Source organism: Jaculus jaculus, chromosome 11 (assembly GCF_020740685.1).
Source record: "Jaculus jaculus isolate mJacJac1 chromosome 11, mJacJac1.mat.Y.cur, whole genome shotgun sequence".
NCBI classification, from domain to species: domain Eukaryota; kingdom Metazoa; phylum Chordata; class Mammalia; order Rodentia; family Dipodidae; genus Jaculus; species Jaculus jaculus.
Genome location: NC_059112.1, coordinates 84,498,282 through 84,520,136, shown reverse-complemented (window position 1 = coordinate 84,520,136; position 21,855 = coordinate 84,498,282). Strand labels below are relative to the sequence as shown.

Genomic DNA, 21,855 nt, shown 5'->3' with positions numbered 1-21,855 from the left:
ACATACATATATATACACATATAAAATGAAACTAAAAGTAAAAAAAGAAGGAGCTTTAAGAATATCTAGCCCAAGTTAAAGAAGGAGTTTTCTTCATGCTTTATAAATTGACTCACTTTTCTGCAAGGTAGGCACACAGGAGGAGGGCTGTGCTTCCTCTGTGGTGTCTGGGGCTACAACAAGAGAAAGAAAGGCACATCTACAGTGCTTGTTAACCATCAGAAAGCAAGTGCCTGGCTTTTTGGCCACTTAAGACCAGTGACAATTTCCAAATACAATACAGAGAAGAAGCACTGTTTTCTGTGGCATTGCACAGAGAGGACTATCGAGATGCAGCCACAAGTAGTCACATCTGATGGATACAGCCATGGAATCCTCTTGCTTTTAATAAGCTTTTTTTTTTTAATCGATGCTATGAAGTTGAGTAATGATCAAATTTTAAAAAGGAAAATTTCATTTTTACCTGCCAATTTTCTCTTGCTTTTTACTGATGACTCTTTTTAAGCAGAACATTTATATATAGTGAGAGTTAATTCCTTTTGTAACTTTTCTTTGTTCTTGATGGAAAATACATTTTTCTGCTTGTCTCTTCCCACTTTTCCATCCTTTATTTGGCTTTAATTTATTCAGCAATCTTTCTAATTTGGTACTTTTGATGAGTGAGTTCCTAACTTCTCACTTTGTTCTGTTCCACCTTTTGCAGTACTCACGGTTTTTTTTCAAGAACAAATAACATGCTGGGGAAATAACAGAGCAGTAGGGTCCTTGCCTCCCAGGTAAGAAGCCCTAGGGTCAACCCTCTATGCTGAAAAAATAAATAATAATAACATCTATATGAGGAAACCTACAAGAACCTGCTATATGTTAAAGCTACAACAGGCAATCAATTTCAGTCATGCATACATATTATATGTTTTAAGTTTATCAGCTTAAAATAACAACTCCCCACTATTGTATCTGCATATGCTATAAACTTTAAATGTATAATACATGGTCGCTATTAAAATTCTTTTCTGAATGCCTTAACTCAAAACCGATTTTATAGCTGGAAAACATCTTTCACTTTAATTAATTCAGTTATGTATTTTAAGTGGTAAAGCCAAAAATCAGACAGATAAAAGGCACCTGGGAATGTGACACACATTAGCTGTTGGGTCGACTTTCGAAACACAGGCCTCATACTTCTGTGTCTAGTTCTTGGTTTCGTTTAGCTTTTACACCACACCTAATGAAATGGCTAGCTCCATTTTCTATCTTGAGTAATGGAAGGGTATGTAAGAAATAAAGGGGAATAGAGTTTTACTCTAATCTCGCCCTATGAGCTCTGCAGTGATCTCTTATTCAAGTGTTTGGTGATTAATTAAATGGCATGGTTTAATAATCATCCTTTCATGTGTACATTTCAAAAGTGAGGAAATGTACATCATGAAAGGTATATATTTCATTGGCTGTGACACACTGTTTAAGAACCTTGGATGTCTCTGAAATTTGGACAGATTTGATAATTGCTTATGGCCAGTTAGTAGAGGAGGTCTAGTTGTCTTGGATGATATATGCAAAAACTGCACTCACACAACAAGAACAACACTAATGCCAACAGTTAACAACTCAAGGAAGGATTGTTTGTCCTGGTTGATGTCTGAAAATGTTTAACTGTCACATTTTAGTAAAATCAACAAAACATCAGCATTGAATCTTTCAGAATAGTATGAGCTACTTAGGAAGAAATCCTGGGGACAAACATGAACCCTTCTGTAAAATGGCAATGCTATCAACATACAGAGATGACTGGATGGGGCAATGTTGATATGGGTGACTATGTAGAAATGATTCAGAAAAATGTAGTCCAAAAACTCTTCTGGATTATTGCTTTAATAGTCCAATCTTTGCATGTACAAGAGTTCTAATGTAAATATATAAGTCTATAATTGCTCTAGGTGGGAAGGAAGCATTGTAGAATTAATTAGGGTTTCCTCTTTCTACTGTCTATGAACAATGTCCCATACTATGATCAGTGTACCTTAATTTTGCTGAAATTTGATCTATTAAATAGAACCAAACATTTTATTCTCCAGAAGAGTCTTCAACATTTTGTGATATCTTAGGTGGAATACTATTACCTTTAATTATTTATAGGACTGCTGAACTGTAAACTACAACATGGGTCCAGGTGAGAGAAAGTTTGGTAGATGCTTAAAAAGCATCTTCCTTGGGCTGGAGAGATTACTTGGCGGTTAAGGCACTTGCCCACAAAGTCAAAGAACCCATGTTCTATTCCCCAGGACCCACGTAAGCCAGATGCACAAGGTGGCCCATGCATCTGAGGTTTGTTTGCAGTGGCTGGGTGCCCTGGTGTGCCTTCTCTCTCTCTCTCTCTCTCTCTCTCTCTCTCTCTCTCTCTCTCTCTCTCTCTTTCTCTCTCTCTCTCTCTCTCTCAAATAAATAAATAACAATAAAATTTAAAAAAAAATTCTTCCTTTTCCTGCATAGTCATTGTTGGATGCAGAAGTGTTCACTAGCATGTGGACTTGTAACAAATTCCATTTAAAAATGCCTCTACTTTCAAACACACCTACCATTAAAGCAAACAGGAGAAGCATCTGTTCCTGACCCTAAACACAGATGGACTGACTAATTATCTTCTAAAGTTTGATTCAGAACTCAGTTATCGGTGAGGCAGGGGGCCCGGTTCAGAGGTAACTGCTGTTGTGAAAACAGCTTCCGGCATTGAGCCTGGAAATAGAACATGAGCATTGGAATGATGACATGCTCTGGAAGACATTCTAGCATGCCAAAGACAAGCATAGGAGACAGTCAGTGTCCATCACAAAAATATGCTTGGGAACTAAGTGAGGTTTTGCTTCTTTCATGTGGTGAGTACAGGGCCAAAACATTCCTTCATACTAGAGAAAAGCTTATTGGGATGGAATGAAGTTATTAAAACTCCAAATCTAGAGGGGAAAATGTTTAAAAAGTTTTGATATCTGATTATAAAACAAAATGTCAGTTCATATTTTAATAATATATATTCCATCTTACTTTCCCACCTGTCTGCCAATTACAAAATATGTCTTTACTAAAATGATTCAAACTCCATTGATATCTCTTTTCTCTAAAAACTGTTTTGTTTTTACCTACCACATCACTCATAGTATAACTTTAGAATTTTTGTGCATATAACATAAGTTCCAAGCATATTCATTCAAGTAAAAGAATGATGTGGGATAATACTTATTTGCATTTACATATATCAACTATATGCTTTCTCCTTCCATAAATAATTAGAATCAGTTTTAGAGAAAAAGTCCAAAGCAATGAAATCTTGAAACAAAATTAAAGCTGAAAAATATTTTTGAGTAATAAAGGAGAGTAAAAGATTAAGAGCATTTCTTCAGATGGAGAAAATTGGTGGTGAGTTTCCATGAAAGTGGGCTAAAGAAGCAAAATAAAGATTCCCTAACTTTAAGGAAGAAAATAAGATTTTCATGAGAAGCTCACATTTTTACATGCCTAAAATTAGACCATTCCCCTGACCTTCTAAGAAATCAACCATTTTCAAAGACAGAGAGCCCAGGTTGTTGTTATTTTGCCTCAGCTGATAGCAAGTACTTGTTCATAAGAAAGCTGTCATTGCTCAGACTGGCCTTGAAATATAACGGAAGGACTTGGTGACAACGGTAAATGAGCACACATGATCTCGTTGACAGGGCAAACATGCTCTGACTTACCTGTGATGTATCATATGTAGAAATGTACATGAGGTTTTCTTTTACTTATATATGTAATGTAGCATAATTTGGTGTTTTTAATTATTGTGTCCAGAGCACATTTCTACGTTTTCCAGTTTTCCAAAAGTACTAAACAAATCCTCTGCCACATCACACATACATGTATGCTATATCAGATCCATGCCACCTCACATGACTATAGCTATGTGTCTGAATTCAAAGGTCACTTAATTACTTTTGTGCATTGTGTTTTACCATAGAAATTCTATACTTTGAAACACTTGAGAAAGTTGAACATGATGCTATTAGATGCCCTATGGGTTAGCTATTACGTCCTGCCTCCCAGTTAACACAGCTTTGATTGCACAATGACATACCACAATCCATAGGGAAAGCAGACCTGTCTTTCAGCCACCAAAATGAACTAAGATTGATCATGATCATAAGAATGCAAAGTAGTAGTTTTTTATTTTTCTAATTGTTAGGAGTGGGATATGATGCAGGTTTTGTCCATCAGACATAAAGGAAATCAGCAGGCAACACTGGAAAAAAAGTTTCCTTCTTCATGAAAAGAGGTATCTACATAAAAAGAAGGTTACTTCCCCCTTTTTGCTTTGTCTGGTACAGTGGGAAGAGGTGACTTTTTTCCCCTCTGTGATGCCCATGTTGTTTAACTGGCTTCACAGTGGGAAGCTAACAAATTTACAATGAAACTGACATTCCTAAATTGCTGAGTTAGCCAACCCTAGCTCAGCACACCTCTAGAATCCTTGACTGTGAGATAATGAAAGTCTATTTATAAAGGTCCTTAATTGGGTACTCTGGGGAGTTTTTTTGTTGTTGTTGTTGCTTGTTTTCCTTTTATTATTTTTATTCTCTACTGAGGGTTAATGCCAGGCCATCACTCACGGCAGGTAAGGAATCTGCCACTGAGGAACATCCCAGATCCCTTAAGTGAAAACAAACACTGTGTATTGGATATCATATTTTCTATTTCTACATGGAACAGAACTGAATGGAAATTGACATTCAACAACTTTTAGAGAATTTAAATCAAAGGATAAATAGGGGGAAAAGGTAGACAACCATTCGTGGCCTTGTTGATATGTCTTTGTAAGCGGAGTCCTTCTCTATAATGGTACTTGATTACCACACTGAGTTAAATTGTTGAGCGGCCCAACTTAAAATTGTTACAGTTCATGATAATCCATTCGTCTGTAAAGCTATTTTGCCTAGTGATACAACCAACATATGATACCTTTTAAAATACAAGCATTAGAAAGGAAGATTAAAATAGGAGATTTGCATTTTTATCTTTTTTCATATTTGTCACACAATTAACCATTATCTGATATGTAAACATGAACAGCTAGCAAACTTATTGCTTTATTTCTTTACGTATTTTTTGCTTTATTCAGTAGAAGAGGTTGAGTGACATCAGAGGAAAAAAGACATTAGGAAGAGGCAGATTCCTCCATTTTACCCACTTATTTATTATTATTTATTTTTGAGGGGGAGAGAGAGCGCGCGCCTGCACATCAGGGCCTTCATTCACTGTGAAAGAACTCCAGATGTGTGCGCCCCCTTGTGGTGCACGTGTGCATTGTGCACTTGCGTCACTGCATCTGGCTACATTGGACCTAGAGATTCAAACATGGGTGCTTAGGCTTTGCCGGCAAGTGCTTTAACCATTATGCAATCCCTCTAGCCCTTATCCACTTATTTTTAAGTATTAAGTTAATTTTTAAGTATTATCCTAGTTAATTCATTACCATTTGCCACATGAAAAATGATATCTGTCCTCTCTAATGGCTATTTTTGTGTTTTTTTCTCTGCTTTTTGAAGTACTTCAGTGAATTTTTCATATTTATTCATGGCAAACAGTACTAATTTTCAACCTCATCTCCATTTTCCTTCTTTTCTCATAGATTCTGATTTTCTTCAGGATGGCAGCACGCTACACTAAAAGGTGCATGTACCAATGTCTTAGATACCAACAAGCAGCCACGTGACATGGTTCTGAAGACAACAGAAGAGTTGTCTACAAGGAGGATTTCATACTACAAAAAGATTACAGTGCTCCAAGGCAGGACTTTCTGGGTTCCTTCTCTTATTCTGCTCTCTATCCTCTTTCTTCTTTTTTTTTTTAAATCTAGTAAACGATACTTTACTGTTTCTTAAGTCAAAACGGGTCCTTCTAACCATGTACAGGTGAAGGAGGAGCTGGAGTAGCAAATAAGAAATTTCTTCCTTGCTCTAGAGCCATATTACTCAATAGAGCCAGTTATATCCTCCAGGGACATCTGGCAATGTCTGGATATATTGTTAGTCATATGACAGGATGGGGAGGTAAAGTATACACCTGGGACCTGTTCAGTAGAGGCCAAATGCGCTATGAAGCCCACAAAAGAATGACTTCTCCAGTACAAAGTGACAATGGAGCCAAAGCTGAGAAGCTCTGAACTACACTACTCTTTGTTGTTTGCCTTCCCCTCATTCTTTGGGACCAGAAAGCTTATGAGAGTTCAGGTGCACCGCAGCAGTCTTGTCACCATGAGAATGAATTAGCAAGTCAAATGATAGAACCCTGATCCCTTGATTAAATGCCTAAGCATTTGTTTCTTTCCTTCCTTGACTGACTCTATGTGATTAAACAAGCTTTTATTTCCTTAGCCCAATGCCAGATTATCTCTTACTGCATAACCCAACATATTTATAAAAAATTCAATTGATATATGGTCTACTTGACCATCTGTCTTGGGGATAACCATGCTGAAGAAAATAATCAATCTGGTATGATTTCCAACCTCTGGTAATTCTCTATCCAGCCAGGAAGGCAACCATCAGGAAAGTAAAAACTGGGTACTCATGGGATCAGTAACAGTGTTGATGTTCAGTGAAAGGAGAAACGAAGGAAATGCATGGAGCACAGATAGCCCTAAGGCACTAAAACACTTTCTTGTCTTGGTTGGTAGATGGGTGGGAACTGGATCTCCGAAGGAAAGTTAAGAAAGCAAGTATGGTAAATAGTATTTGGGAAATTAGTAAAAGGCTTGTGAATGGACTAAAGGATAAATTAGGGAGGAGGGTGTTTTCATGGAAATATTATGAAGAATTGAATGTCATAGAAGTGTAGACAATGACAGGGAAACTATAAGAAACCACTAGGTAGTTTCAATAAGACATCTTGAGGGAAGCTCCAAGGAATCATGTCAATAAGATGTCTTTGAGATATTTTAGATACTTTAGACCTAGGTTATTCCATCTACAAATAATTAAAACATAACTGAGATAGCATGTCTACCTGATTATGATTTAATGAAGTGAAAACTGGCTTCAAATTTCACTTATGAAACACTGTTGATATTTCTAATACCACCCTGAATTCCCATTGTATTTTACATATAAAACTACCAGTTAGTTTTTTTAAGTAATTTATAAAGGGAGTCCTTGGTGTTAAAATGTAGAAATGATCATTACAAAGCTTTGTGGAAAACAGCAATAAATAAGTAAATAACTTTTTATCACATGGAAACCCAGAGAAATAAATGTCAGTTATTCCTGACTCTGTATTACCATTCCCCCACAAAAGTTGTCAATAATGGGCTAGAGAGGTGGCTCATGGGTTTAGGCACTTGCTTATCTAGTCCAAAGGCCTGGTCCAGTTCCCCAGTACACACCTCAAGCCAGATGCACAGAGTGGTGCATGCATCTGGAGTTTGCTTGCAGCCATAGGAGGGCCTGGTGTGCTTCTTCTCTCTCCTTCTCTGTCTTTCTGCTTACAAATATATTTAATTATTTTTAAAGTTGCCAGTAACAATAAATTATGTGAAAATTGCAAAGTGGTAAATATTAAATCAGAACCTGCATTCTCAAATTCTATACTTGTTTTAAGTTTAAATAGTCTAAGCTGCCTATTTTAAAAAGATTGAAGATAAAGTTAGAATTTATACCTGGATAACTGTGTGAAAATCGTAAAAGTAGTATATATATGAGAAACTCAGGATAGGTAGAAACTTGACTAACTCAAGGCAGTCATCTGGCCATGCCCAGGGCCTTCCAGCACCTCCCAAAGGAAGCAAAAGGGGTTTCTGGGTCTACCTCTTGTAGTAGCTGCAACACTTTTAACTTTTAAGCAATTGCAACATTTCTACGTGGGGATATGTTATCACTAAATAAAAATGGAAAATTCCACAATCTGAAACTGCTGAGAGAGGGACTAAGAATACAGACAACAAGAAAGATGCCCCCAATGAGGCCAGTCGTGGGATACCCACACCCCAGAAGCTTAAGGTGGAGTCCCTGCTAATGCCAAGAGGACGGGGAAGACTAAGGGCAGAGCAGCATGCTGACAGAAAACGGTGACTTCTGGTGATCAAGGTGTTGTCACAAGGCCTGAGCAACGATTAACTTCCAGTTTCTATGTGAATCCCTGTGCAACGCAAGTAGACTTAGATCCATTCTCTGCCGAAGGCACAAGAAACTTAACATTTCTTCACTTTGCATCTACTGTGTTAAAATGCACACATGGCCCTTGCTTCGGATGGAACTCATTTCCAAATAAAAACTGGTGTTCTCCTGGGCTGCCAAGGCTGAGAATACCAAGACCATTGTATAGGTTTTGCACTCAAAACACATACCCACACCTTTTCTAGGGGGCATTTTTAATATCTTTGACTCTATGAACAGTTGAGTGCAATTACTGTTGAGAATTACATAAAGACACTGTACTTTCAAATACAGCATGAGACCGCCATATACTTCAACAGAATCATCTACAGTGGTTTTAGTCTAAGATGGGGGAAAAAAGGAATATCAGCTGTCTATAAAAATGCACAGTAACAGAAACAGGATCAGCTATCTAAATTCACATATCTTAAGTCCTCCGTGGATCTACCACCAGGGCCCTGGAAATGGAAAAAAAAATAGAAAGAAAGAAAAATGAAAGAAAGAAAACCTTTGTGGAGGCTACTGATCATTAGAGGAACCACAAATTAACCAAATACTGAACATATTTCCCTCATTTCTATACCACGTCAACCACCTCCTCTGAAATAAATTGTTCTCTATTCAAAATTCTCATCTTAAATCATTTTTAATTCACTGCAGTTTTGTTTTTTTGTTTTTTTTTTTTTTTTCATTTCTACTCACAAGGCTTTGTGCTGAGGCTGGCAGGAGTCAGAGGAGAACGTTTTAAACATATGGACTACCTTCTCTTCCCAGGAGAGTTTATTGCCCAATAATACACAATCTATGAGTTGGTCCTCGCGGGGGATCCGGAAAGTGACATCTTTACACGAACCACGCCAGTCTGCAAGCCACTTCGCAGGAGACGTTTTGGGAGAAGAAGAGCAACTTTCTAATTCCTGTCAAACTAAGAGGCGGAACCAAGCCCAGGCGCAGCCCGCGGGCCTGGAGAGAGCGGCGAGCCCAAGGCCACCTCTGCGCCCCGCCGAAGGTTCAGGAAAGGATTTGCTTCTGGAGGCGGCATTGTTCCTCCATCTGCTCAGCCTCGGAGATTCCCCGGTCCCGCTACTCTGGGAATCTCTCCTTTATTTCTCCGGTGCCTCTCGCCGATCTCCCGGCTCTCCTCTGGGGTCCCAGAGCACAGCGAGGGGGACGTCCCCGCCGCGGCAGGGGCTGGGGCGCCGCTCGCAGGAAGCACGCGTGGGCTCCAGCCCGGGCAGCGCGCGCCGCACACTGGTTCCCTCGCTCCGCTCGGGTTCCCTGGGCTCCGACGGGCTCGGCCGGCCTCTCATCACCCACTCGGGCTCGCGTCTCCCGCCGTGGCTTCTCCGCTCCGGCTCCGTGCCGCCGCCACCGCTGTGTGCCGTGGCACTCGGACGCCGGGCAGGCCGGGACGAGGGATGCCCGGGTCAGCCCCCGGGCGCGCGGGGAGGAGGCGGGGACCCGCTGCCCCGGCGAGAGAGGGCAGGTGGAGGAGCCGAGGCGTGGGGAGGGGGGCGCGCGCGGGCGAGCCCCAGAAAGCGATGCGCCTGCCGGGGAAGCGCGGCGGAGGAAGGAGCGAGGGGGCAGGATGCCGAGCGGAGAGAACGCCCACCGCGAGGGTGCGCAAAACGGGCAATTTGCAAAGTGCCAGGGCGAAAGAGGCGGGGGTGGGGTGGGGGGAGAGGATGGAAGGAAGGAGGTCGGATGCAGGAAAAAACAAGAGTCCACTCTGCCATCCAAAGGTCAGGTCTGAAAACCTGCGCCCCGAATGGGGAGTTAAACAGGGACCGGGGGTGTCAAGGGGGGGGGGGGTTAACAAGGCAATTACCAGGGAGCCTTTCCCGCACTCGTCTCAGCTTGGTGGGTGTCAATTCGAGTGACTGCCTCCCCCCAGGACACGAACAGCTTTCTACGGGGGCGGGAGGCTGTGTCCTCTCCGGGAGAACTCTCACTCAGAGGCACTGGCTCCTTGGACGCTTATCTTTTTTCCATTTATTTATTTATTTATTTATTTATAATGAAAAGAAGCATTTGGGAGGGTCCATGAACCTCGGGACTGAAGAAGCCATCCAATTCATTAAAGTTTGCTATTATTTTTTTTATTGCTTTTATTTTCGTCACAGGAGAGATGAGGAGTTGGCCCCAAGACATGTTTAAAATATTTATCTACGTAGTATTACCAAGTAAAACACCACACACACACACACACACACACACACACACACACACACACACAACGAAATGCATTGCAAACCACTGAAAAGGGAGACAGGGAAAACTCAGGTACTCTGCTGGGGGCGGGGGACGCATTTAAACTCTCCCAGACGGCTGCACCGTCAGCACAGCCGCCCTTCCCAGCGCCGCCTCCCCGCGGTCGGTGGACCCCGTAGGATTGGGGAATGAATGGTTGGAGAAAGGGGACCCGGCAGGGTGGGTGGAAAGGAGCGAAGGCAGGGAGAGGCTGGGGCAGGAAGTTCTCGGAGTTCCCCGGGATTCGGGGCTCGGTGGACACCGGAGACACCCCCCCGCCGCCCCTTACCTTCTCTCTAAGCCCCGTATGCACCTGATCTGCAACCGTAAATACTTCGTGGGGCTTTAGTGTGCAGCCTAAGGACGGCCGAGCGTGAAACAGTTCTTCTCTCTGCCTCCCCGTGCTCGAAAGCGGGCTCAAAAGAATGTTAATACGGTTCTCCTTATCCATCCGTTCCGCGACATTTCGCTTTGTCAGGTACAGAGACGAAAACCAGGCGCCTGGGCACGCGTGTGTGTTTATGTATTATTCGGCCGGCATGTAAATGCATATACGATCTCCGCATGTAAATCCGAAAGAAAAGCACCCGAGACGCCTCTGAAAGCGGGAGGGGACAGGGAAAGGCAGGCAAAACTTGGCAACCCCAAACGTATCCAGTGGTTTCCTCCGTACCAGTTGCCACCTGCTTCAGTATGCAGAATTCCCGAAAATATTTGGAGGGAGAAGGAGAAAAATAATAATAATAATGATAATAATAATTTAAAAAGAAAATATCCAAAAAGCACACTTGAAGCTGGAAGATGCCTAAAGGAGAGTGGACCCGAAGAGATTGAAAAGCTCGCCCCCGGGGTGGGAGGGGTGGCGACAGATCCGTCAGCTAAGTGAGCAATCGCCTCCAAAAGCCATCAGCGGGGAGGTGGCTGCGGATGCGTCCCCTGCTCGGGTCCCCGCCGCCGCTGCTACCTGTAGACGCGAGCACACACACGCACACTCACGCGCGCACACACACAGCAGCCTCCTCCTCCTCCCCCTCTTCCTCCTCCCTCCTCCTCCTCGCGCGCTCGTTCTCTCCGGGGCTCTCTCCCTGGCGGAGCAGGCAGGGTGCAAGGTCTGAATCAAACTGGAGCCATCCTCCAGACAGGGTCCTGCGAGATCGAGGCCACCACCCTGTCCCCGACCCCCTCCTCCCTCTGGCTTTATTGCACAGCGTCGTCGCCCCTAGGTCGGGTCCGAGCTGCCTCGGTGGCGCGGCTGGGCTTGGCGCTCGTGGGTCTGGCGGTGGGCGATGAGGGGCTCGGTGGCCATCCACCCCTCCCAAACCCACCCTTTTACCAAGTTCCGCCCTCCCGAGTCCCTCCTCCTCCTCCTCCTCCTGCTTCCCCCTCCTCCCTCTCCTCCCCCCCCCCTTTGACAGCCGAACCTACACGATCTGCAGCGCCCAAGGCGGCAGGAGGGGTGAAAGGGGCCCCCGGGCGTCACGTGAGACGATGCTCTGCAAGCCGAATTGGCACAGGCCTGGCGCGCACTGAGTTTCTCCGTTCTAGGCGTGACTGAGCTCTGCGGCCAGGCTTCTCAGAGACCAAGAGCAGCGCAGAGTTGGAGGCCAGGGCCACTGACTGTGTCCGCTCCAGTTTCCTCCCTCCGAATGTCTGTGGCCACAAAACTCCCTCTCTTGTTCCTCTCTTCAGCTAGAGGCAAGAGTGCTCCCCTGCACTGATCCAGCCCCTTTCGGTCGTACCCTTCCGTGCAGCTGCTTGCCTAGGCCTCTCTCCGGTGACTGCTCCCGCATCTGTCTCTGCTGAAGAGTTGGGCTCAGAACTCATCGTTGTAATGACTCGTGGCTGGTGTGACTCACTACCACACACTGTTTACACACCTACCTACGGGCCGGACTGGCTCCTAGCCTCTCTGGGAATTCATTTAAGGTCATTTGGCAAACAGGGTCCCAGCAAAGAGAACCATGAAACTGATTGCCACCTGTAATGATTTTTACCAAAACATAAATAATCAACGTCATCATCATCATCCAGGAAGGAATACAACAGCACCTTGACCTACAGAATTTTTTTTTTTTTTAAATCTCCAGGGATTCCTTTCAGCTTTGTCTATCTCAAGGGTGCCTTCATCGCTGAAATTCAGTGGAAAGAAACACTCGGCATAACGGGCATGCAGAATGGGCTTACCCCTGAAATATTTACTGCTTATTCATTAGTTAATACCAGCAAGAATGTTAAGGTTCCACCGCAACTGCTCTGATTTTCAAAACTGTTCTAAATAGGACATTTTTTAATCCAGTGAGAAGAAATTCAGCGCCATACTTTCCTGACATAGTTTGGGAGATCAATCTGCCTTGATTGAAGGGGGGCTGGGAGAGAAAGAGGCAGATAGAAAGAATGGGTGTGTCATGGCCTCCAGCCCCTGCAAAAGAATCCCATACTCATGGGCCACCTTGTGCAACTGGCTCATGTAGGTCCTGGAGAATCAAACCAGGGTGTTTGGCTTTGCAGACAAGCGCCTTAAACCTCTAAGCCATCTCTCCAGCCGTCTTGATAATTTTCTTTGTAAAATAGAAGTAACCTTTAGGTGATGTGAGGGCAAATCCAATACCTTTTGTAAAATGTGCCCAAGATAGTGAAACTTCATTCTAAATCACTGATGAAGTACATGGTAACTGGTCTAACCTGCCCAAATTTGTCTAATTCAAAAACCTAAAGCCTTTGAGAATTCTCTAAAATTGCCTGAGGGAATTGAAACAAGCGTATACTCTCATGACAACAACAGTACCTCAGGAAGTTTTTGAACTAACAGATCACACAATTAAGTAACGATGTGAAATATGATCACAATAAGTGCACAAAGGAGCTTTTTGAAAAGAAATAAGGATTCGATAAGGGTGTGCCTTGTAATTAACATAGCATAAAGTTCTGCAATACTCCTCTGCCTCCAGAGCCTGTAGGCAAGGCTTTTTAACTACACATGCTAAACCCTGGAAGTAATGCCTGGATGTTTTTCATTACCAACACTTGGTATATATAATAGGAGATTAATCTCAAATAGATTCTCTTGTGCTTTCATTATTCTGTTCATAGCTATACTATATCTGATAGGCATTGTTACTTCATTTTGATGAGTTAGACTTGCAAAAAATCATCCCCAAAAGTTTACATAATAGGATTATCATACAGACAGCATTTATTGTCATCTATATATTGTCAAATGAGCCAAACTTATATGGTCTATTTTTCTCATCCTGCCCCTCAAGGTAACAAAGCCACTTAATAATATTTAGTGTCAAAAGAAATTTAAAAACAGAAAATTTTGTGGGTTTTTTTTTTCTCTGTTTTTCTTCTTTGGTATGTGAGTAAGATCTGGGATTCTTGAATCCAGTGGCCTATGCTTCAGTCCTAGGTAGAAGCTTAATTCAATATTGACTATTTAATATGACCCTCCTTAACCTTCAAGTTCTACCCTAGCAAATTGAGTTAATGACAGAACCTGTGTAATAGCACTATTATAAGGACTGCCCCAAATAATTCATGTTCAGAACTTGGCTGTCAGAGCATTCCATTTCAGTACATAGTATCCCTAAATTGGAATTAGTGATTTGAGAGTCATTTCCTAGGTCCCCCGTCCAACTGCCTTCTCTTTTTCTTATGGTATAATATTGGTTATTCAGGTTCCATGAATACCTCATGTGGGAATGCTGGCTTTGAACTCATTATGTAGTCAAAGATGACCTTGAATTCCTCATCCTCCTGTCCCCACCTCCCAAGTTAGAGAATTACAGGTTTAGTAGACAGCTTTACATTTACCAAGCACAGGAAGAAAGGGATTTATTTCAAGACTACAGATCCATGAAAGTTCCATCAATGCCACCATTTGTAAATCCAAGCAAAGACAGAGAAACTGCCAGCAGCCAGCACACACCAATAAAACAGCAGACAGGAAGCCCACTGGAGGTACACCCACCATTGGGCTGGAATTCAGATCCTCCCCAATGACACCTCCTCCAGCCAAATTACAAGCTTAATAAAACAACTGAGTCTATGAGGGATACACATTCACATTCAAACCACCACAACAGTTGTGTAGCACTATGCTCAATATTGGTTCTTTGCAAATTAATTTTAGAACAGAGAGGTTATATTAAGCACAGATGCTGAGACATAAAACACTAAACATGCAATGAAGGTCACAGAGGGTCAAGTTAAGCATGAATGATGAGATATAAAACACTGAACATATGAACAGGTGATGAGAGTTTGATAAAATCTAGGGGATTGTGATTCAATTCACACTGTAAGTCATTTAGCCTTCTAGGTTGTGGCGTTAATTGTGTTCAAATATACGGCCAGGCATCATGTCAAATGCTGTCTCTAACTCTCTGTAAAGCAAAAAAAAAAAAAAGAAAAGAAAAAAAGAAAAAGAAAAAGAAAAGAAAAGAAAGAAAGAAAGGAAGAAAGCTCAAACACATTTGTGCATCCACAGATTTTAAAAGTGACCTCAACAACAAATATATACAATATTTGCCTTTTCTGGAAATATTGGCTCAAAATAACCTTAGTTTGAAAATCAATCTAGGGACTAGGGTGATGGCCCAGGAGATAAGAGGTTTTGATATACATGCATAAGGACCTGTGTTTGATCCCAATATCCATAACTAAAACTAGGCATGGCCACATATGGCATCAGAAATCACAGTGCTGAACATTACTCTTTTTTTTTTTTTTTTTTTTTTTTTTGCTTGTTTTTCGAGTCTTACTCTAGCCCAAACTGATGGGGATACATTATGGAGTTTCAGGATGGCCTCGAACTCATGGCGATCCTCCTACCTAAGCCTCTCGAGTGCTGGAATTAAAGGTGTGCGCCAGCACGCCCACCTTGAATATTACTCTATTTTTGATGGGAGTGAGGAAGATTGAAGTACAGAAATTGCCTTTATTAATGTATGCATATGTGCTTGTGTCCATATTATCAAATTGTTGTATTAAATTTTCTTTAATGATCTGGTTTTTTTTAAAAAAAATTGTTTCTATTCGTTTTCAAGAATAGAGAGATAAAGAGGAGAGACAGACTGAGAGGATGGGCATTAAAGGGCCTCCAGTCACTGCAAACGAACTCCAGATACATGCACCAGTTTGTACATCTAGCTTTAAGTGGGTACTGGCAAATTGAACCCACATCATTAGACTTTGCAGGCAAGCTTCTTAACCTCTGAGCCATTTCTCCAGCCCCATATTAAATTTTCCTCTCTCCAAAATGATAAAAAAAATATAGGAAGAAGAAAGTTAGGCATTAGTGTGAATATATTTTGAGACACCTCGGCACAGTAGCATGCAGAATTAGTATGTTTCAGTCCCAAGAGTTATTAAGTGGGAAGACTTTTTCCCCAGTAATTACATATATAAAGAAAATTAAATAACCTGTTCTGCTAAAATAAAGAAAAAGCATAGAGTATTACTCATTCTTTGGAAAATCCTAAAGACTCACAGCAGGAAATTAGTGCATTTTTTTTTTCACAAGGGACTTAGGAAGAAAACATATTAATAAAATGTTACCATTAGATAAAATTTTACTTCACTTTCATCATAAATCATACATATTTTATTTAAAATGGGTTAAATATAAATAATATACTGAGAAAGAGGTTGCATGGGAAATGACAGCTCATATTTCTACTCTGAAAAAAAATAAAAATAAAAGAGTTGATGCATTGTGGCACTATTCAGTGAACTACCTGACCAGCTCCTGGCAGTGTCTTACTAAAACCAGGACAGAAACTATACCTGTAAGTAACATGGACATGCCAGAGGGAGATGTCTACAACTACTAGCCGAGCAGTATATGAAATCCATTGGGTCACAATCCAGTTGGTCAGCACTCTGTTGAAATACTAACTCTCCATCCATACAATTTACACAGAATAGCCATTCACCCATTCTGTGTCTAGCTCTAATTACATCCAATCAGTGTGGGAAATCTTCTTTGGACCTGAATATTCTAGAGTTCCAACATGCTTTAAGTCCAAATAATGTTTATTTGGCTTCTTTGCTATAGGCCTTCTTAATCTCCTCCATATCTAGACTCCTTGGTTCCCAAGTTGAATTTTTAATTCATTTCTTTTCTTGGGTCATCCAAATTCCCATCACTACTGTTGCAGTAGGTTTGCATTGCTGGCAGAGATCACCCAACCAAGAGCAGCTTTTGGGAAAAAAGGGGGGGGGTATTTTGGCTTACAGACTCAAGGGGGAAGCACCATGATAGCAGGAGAAAACAATGACATGAGCAGAGGGTGGACATCACCCCCTGGCCAACAAAAGGTGGGCATTAGCAACAGGAGAGTGTGTTAAACACTGGCAAGGGGAAACTGGCTATAACACCATAAGCCTGCCCCCAACAATATACTCCCTCCAAGAGGCATTAATTCCCAAATATCCATCAGCTGTGAACCTAGCAATCAGAAAACATAAGTTTACTTGGAACACCTGAATCAATTTACCACATTTGGCCCCTGGCCACCATAAACTAACTAAACATAACTAAACATGATATAAAATACAACGTATTCAGTCCAACTTTAAAAGTCTCCACAGTTTTATCAATCCTAGTGATGTTCAAACATCTCCACAATCCAAGGTCTTTAAACTGAGCCATAATAGCAAAAAAATCCCCCCCAAAAAAACTCATAATGGGACAGAACACATACTCATACTGCAAAACATTTCACTGGGCATAGCAAAGAAATATTCAAACAACATAAGAATTAAAAGGTGGCAAACATCAAACTCTGTAGCTCCAAGTCCAACAACTCTAGTGAATGACAAATCTCGAAGTTCGATAATTCTAACCATCAACAAGTCTCTAGAGTTCAAATTCCATCCCTCCAGCTAGGCTACTCACAGTCCTGGAAAACTTCATCTGCAGGCAGCAGCTTTCCTTAGCAGCCATCTCATGGTCCTGGCAACTCCACTGGGTCTCCACTGCAACCTACAGTTCATCCTCATGGCTTCATGGGGTCTCCATGCAGCCAACCGGCAAACCTGCTTCACATTGCCCATGGCCATTTCCAAAACACAAGACCACATTGCAAATTCAATGACCCTCTCTTTCCTTCATTATACTCCATAATGGGGGGGGGTGCCAATTTGTTAATCCAGGGGGTAATAAAATAGCCTTTGAAGAACAGAACACTCCTTGAGCATTCAGGCCCCTTCAAAATAGTCTACATTCTTCCTGTTGCCCCAGTGCAGGTCAGCTGGCCCAATCTCAAAGGTTTTAATCTCATATAATTGCAGCTGAATGGGCAGAAGTTTCAGCCCAAAGATTTCATTTCTGTGCTATATCCTTCTGCTCACACCAGTCTATTTCTACACAAAGCAACTCTGCACAAGTTCTCAGAACAGAGGCATAACAGCAAGCTTCTCATACAAGCTGCTTCTAACCCAGTCCAAGCAAAGCTCTTTCTCTTTCTCCTCAGTACCAACTTTACTGTTGCATTCAGGTTCACGTTGCTGGAAGCAATCATCCAACCAAGAGCAGCTTTTGGGGTAAAACAAAAAGGTTTTATTTTGGCTTACAGACTCAAGGGGAAGCTCCATGATGGCAGGAGAAAATGACGGCATGAGCAGAGAGTGAACATTAGCCCCTGGGCAACATCAGATGGACAATACCAACAGAAGAGTATGTCAAACACTGGCAAGAGGAAACAGGCTATAATATCCATAAGCCTGCCCCTGATAATAAAACAGAAAGAAATTTATCTTAAGATAGTTTTTGGCATGCATATAATTTTGTATGCATTCACCCAGAAGAAAAGCAAACTACATTCTAATGACGGGGGTGTGCTTGTGTTGTAGTCAGGTTTGCATTGCTAGCAGAAATCACCCAACCAAGAGCATCTTGTGGAGAAGAAAAAAAAAGAGAGAGAGAGAGGTTTATTTTGGCTTATAGGCTAGAGGGGAATGTCCATGATGGCAGGGAAAATGACTACATAAGCAGATGGTGGACATCACCCCCAGGCCAACATAAGGGGGACCATAGCAACAGGAGAGTGTGCCAAACATTGGCAAGGGGAAATTGGCTATGACACCCATAAGCCCACCTGCAATTAAACACTCACTCCACAGGCGTTAATTCCCAAATCTCTGTCAGCTGGGAACCTAGCATTCAGAACACATAAGTTTATGGGGGACACCTGAATCAAACCACCACACTTACCTACCTATTTCACCTAAAGTTTCAGAAAGGAGAGAGAGAAAAAGAGTGAGAGAGAGAGAGACAGAGAGAGGAAGGAAGGAAGGAAGGAAGGAAGGGAGGGAGAGAGGGAGAGAGGGAGGGAGGGAGGGAGGGAGGGAGGGAGGGAGGGAGGGAGGGAGAGAGGGAGGGAGGGGGAAAGAAAGAAAGAAAAAAAGAAAAAAGAAAGAAAGAAAGAAAGAAAGAAAGAAAGAAAGAAAGAAAGAAAGAAAGAAAGGAAAGAAAGAAAGAAAGAAAGAAAGAAAGAAAGAAAGAAAGAAAGAAAGAAAGAAAGAAAGAAAGAAGGAAAGGAAGAAAGAAAGGAAGAAAGAAAAAGGGATGGGTAAATGGCTTAGCAGTTAAGGCATTTGCCTGCGAAGCCTAAGGACCCTAGTTTGATTTCCCAGGACCCACGTAAGCCAGATGCACAAGGGGGTTTGGAGTTAGTTTTCAGTGGCTGGAGGCCCTGGTGTGCTTTATCAGTCAGGGTTCTCTAAAGGAACAGAATTGATTGAATTAATTGTATTAAAAGGGAATTTATTGGATTAGTTTACAATAGTCCAACAATAGCAGATTACAGGCCTGAGAGTCAAGGAACCTGGTAGCTGCACAGTCCAGGAGGCTTGATGCCTCAGCAGTCCCAATCCAGCACTGAAGGCCTGGAGGTGTCCTAGAGAGGCACTGATCTTCAGTCCACGCTGCTCTTCAGTCCATGCTGGAAAACAGAAAGCAGCACCGGCATCCAGGTGGGAAGGGAGAATACTTTTCTTCCCAGAGCTTCTTTTGATAAAACCTCTCCTAGGAGAGGGGCCACCCACTCTGGGAGTAGGGCTCACCGTGAAAGAAGGATTCCTAGTTTAGTTAACCCTTCTGGAAGCAACCTCAGAGACTCACTTGTGAGAAAAGTCTGTGGATTCCTAAACAGATCAAGTTGACCCAAACTTAACCATCGCATGTACCCATTCTCTATGCCTCTTCCTCTTCCTCTGTCTCTCTCCCAAGGAAATAAATAAATATTTAAAAAAGAAAGAAGAAGGAAGGGGGGAAGGAAGGGAGTAAATACTCAGCCAGAGGCTGGGTGTGGTAGCATGCATCCATAAGTCCATCACTGGGGAAGCTTCAGAGACAGGGGAATCCCTGGGACTCACAGGCCAGTCAGTCCAGCCTAACTGGTGAGCTCTAGGCCAATGGAAGACCCTATCTCAAACAAAAGGTATACATCATTCCTAAGCATGACACCTGCTATTGTCTGTGGCTTACACACACACACACACACACACACACACACACACACACACACATACGCACACGCACATGCACACACATACATGCACATGCACACGCACACACATATGTATGCATATCAATATACAAATATGTGCACCTGCACACACATGAATACACATTTGCATTATCTATTATACACATGCAATAAAATAATTCCCAGTGGGCTTGCACTAATCAGCATCCCCACGCTGCCATTGCAGCTGGTCTTGTGTGGTATCATGAACTCTGGATTCTGTTTATCTAGTGCCAGGGATTGAATAAGCAAGCCTTCATGTATGTCAGACAACTATTGCACTATTAAGATAAGACCCTCCCACAGTCCTATTTCTTGATTTTCTATTTCTTTTTATCTTTTTTGTTTTGTTTTGTTTTGGTTTGGTTTGGTTTTTTGAGGTAGGGTCTCACTCTAGCTCAGGCTGACCTGGAATTCACTATGTAGTCTCAGGATGGCCTCAAACTCACCGTGATCTTCCTGCCTCTGCCTCCCAAGTGCTGGGATTAAAGGCATGCGCCACAATGCCTGGCATGTTTTCTGTTTCTTTTAGCTTGTTTTGAACATACCAAATATTCCTTTGCCTGGGAACTTTGTACTCACCATTCTGTCTCTGCCCAGAGCAGACCTACCTTCTTCCTCTCCTGATGGCCATGAGGTACCTTCCCCATTTCACCTGAGATGTCACCTTCCAGACAAGCTTTCTCTGACTCTGTGATCTCAAATGCCTCCTGTCCCCATTGCTCTCCATAGGTGCTTTACATAGAATACTTCTGCTTTTGTTTCCTTCTTTTCTAGTCATAAAGTGTAAATGGGATGAGTCAGAGACTTCACTTAGTCTGCCTTGTTCGCTCCTAAGAAGTATGCCCTCTGGTGATGTTCAATGCCTGGAAGATTGAGAACCAACGAGTGAATGAGATGAATATCCATTCCAGAGACATGATATTGCAGACTATCTCAAAGGCAACGATTGACTATAAAGGCATAAGGATTTGCTCAGATGTTCTTGAAAGATAATTTCTTAAAATGCACATCTTAGTTAAAATGCATTAAAGCTACAATTATAGGACATGTGTCCCACTCTTCTGAGATAATGTTTAGAAGGAGCATATATTAGCCCTAAATATATTCATAAAAAATGATACCCTATTCTTAAAAATTCTTTGCCACTTAAAGAGCCAGTGATACTTTATTGCATAAGACCTTTTCTCTCATCTCCCAGAGTTTGGCTATTTTAAACTACATGTCTAAGTAGTAGTGTTTTTCCTTAATTCTAAAATTCTCTTCTTCATAATCACTTAAAAATTTGAATTTTGTAGAAGCAGTTATCAAACCAAAAATCATGTGTATAATATATTCCACATATAGCTCTTAACTAGTGATTACTCTGCATGTGCACATGCATGTACACTGGCAAAGAACATTTCCATTCCATTCTACTATGTTAATCACATCCAAGACCTAGAAGTTTGTACCTGCATACAGGAAGTTGACTTGGTAAATGCTTAGTCACCATTCTTTGGAACTCCAATTGGAAGTATATTGTATTAGTAAGAGATTAAAAAGAACTATAACATGTGATTCCTTCTCAGCACTTCAGAAAGAAAAATACTTAGACCTTGGCCTCACAGAAGAAAAAGACTTCCTCAGGAAGGTCACTCTGAGCAGAGAAGTAACACATATAAAAGCATGGCCTCACCACGTATTCTTTTGTTTTTAATTCCTCTGCAGACATGTATGTACTTACACTTAAACACACATGCTCACTATATGTATGTGTGTGTGTGTGTGTGTGTGTGTGTGTGTGTGTATACAAAGTTTTGTTTATTTCAATGTATTTCCTTTCAATACATTTGTATGTAGGTTTGCCCTCACAGTAATCTTTTAAAGATACTCTTCTTGTTTATATTAAAATA

General features: G+C 41.9%; 1 protein-coding gene across 6 annotated transcripts in view; it reads right to left on the bottom strand.

Moving 5' to 3' along the window:
* Positions 1 to 11,871, bottom strand: part of Nlgn1 (neuroligin 1) — a 917,175-nt gene extending 905,304 nt beyond the window's left edge. For 2 of the 6 annotated variants that reach the window (XM_045130108.1, XM_045130109.1), the window contains exon 1: positions 10,717 to 11,311. The gene's annotated coding sequence lies outside the window, so the exon portion shown is untranslated. Of the gene's footprint in view, positions 1 to 8,879; positions 9,393 to 10,716; positions 11,314 to 11,852 lie in introns of those variants that run through there. The other 4 variants (XM_045130104.1, XM_045130107.1, XM_045130106.1 and 1 more) reach the window with 3 other exon arrangements.
* Between the last annotated feature and the right edge of the window lie 9,984 nt (positions 11,872 to 21,855).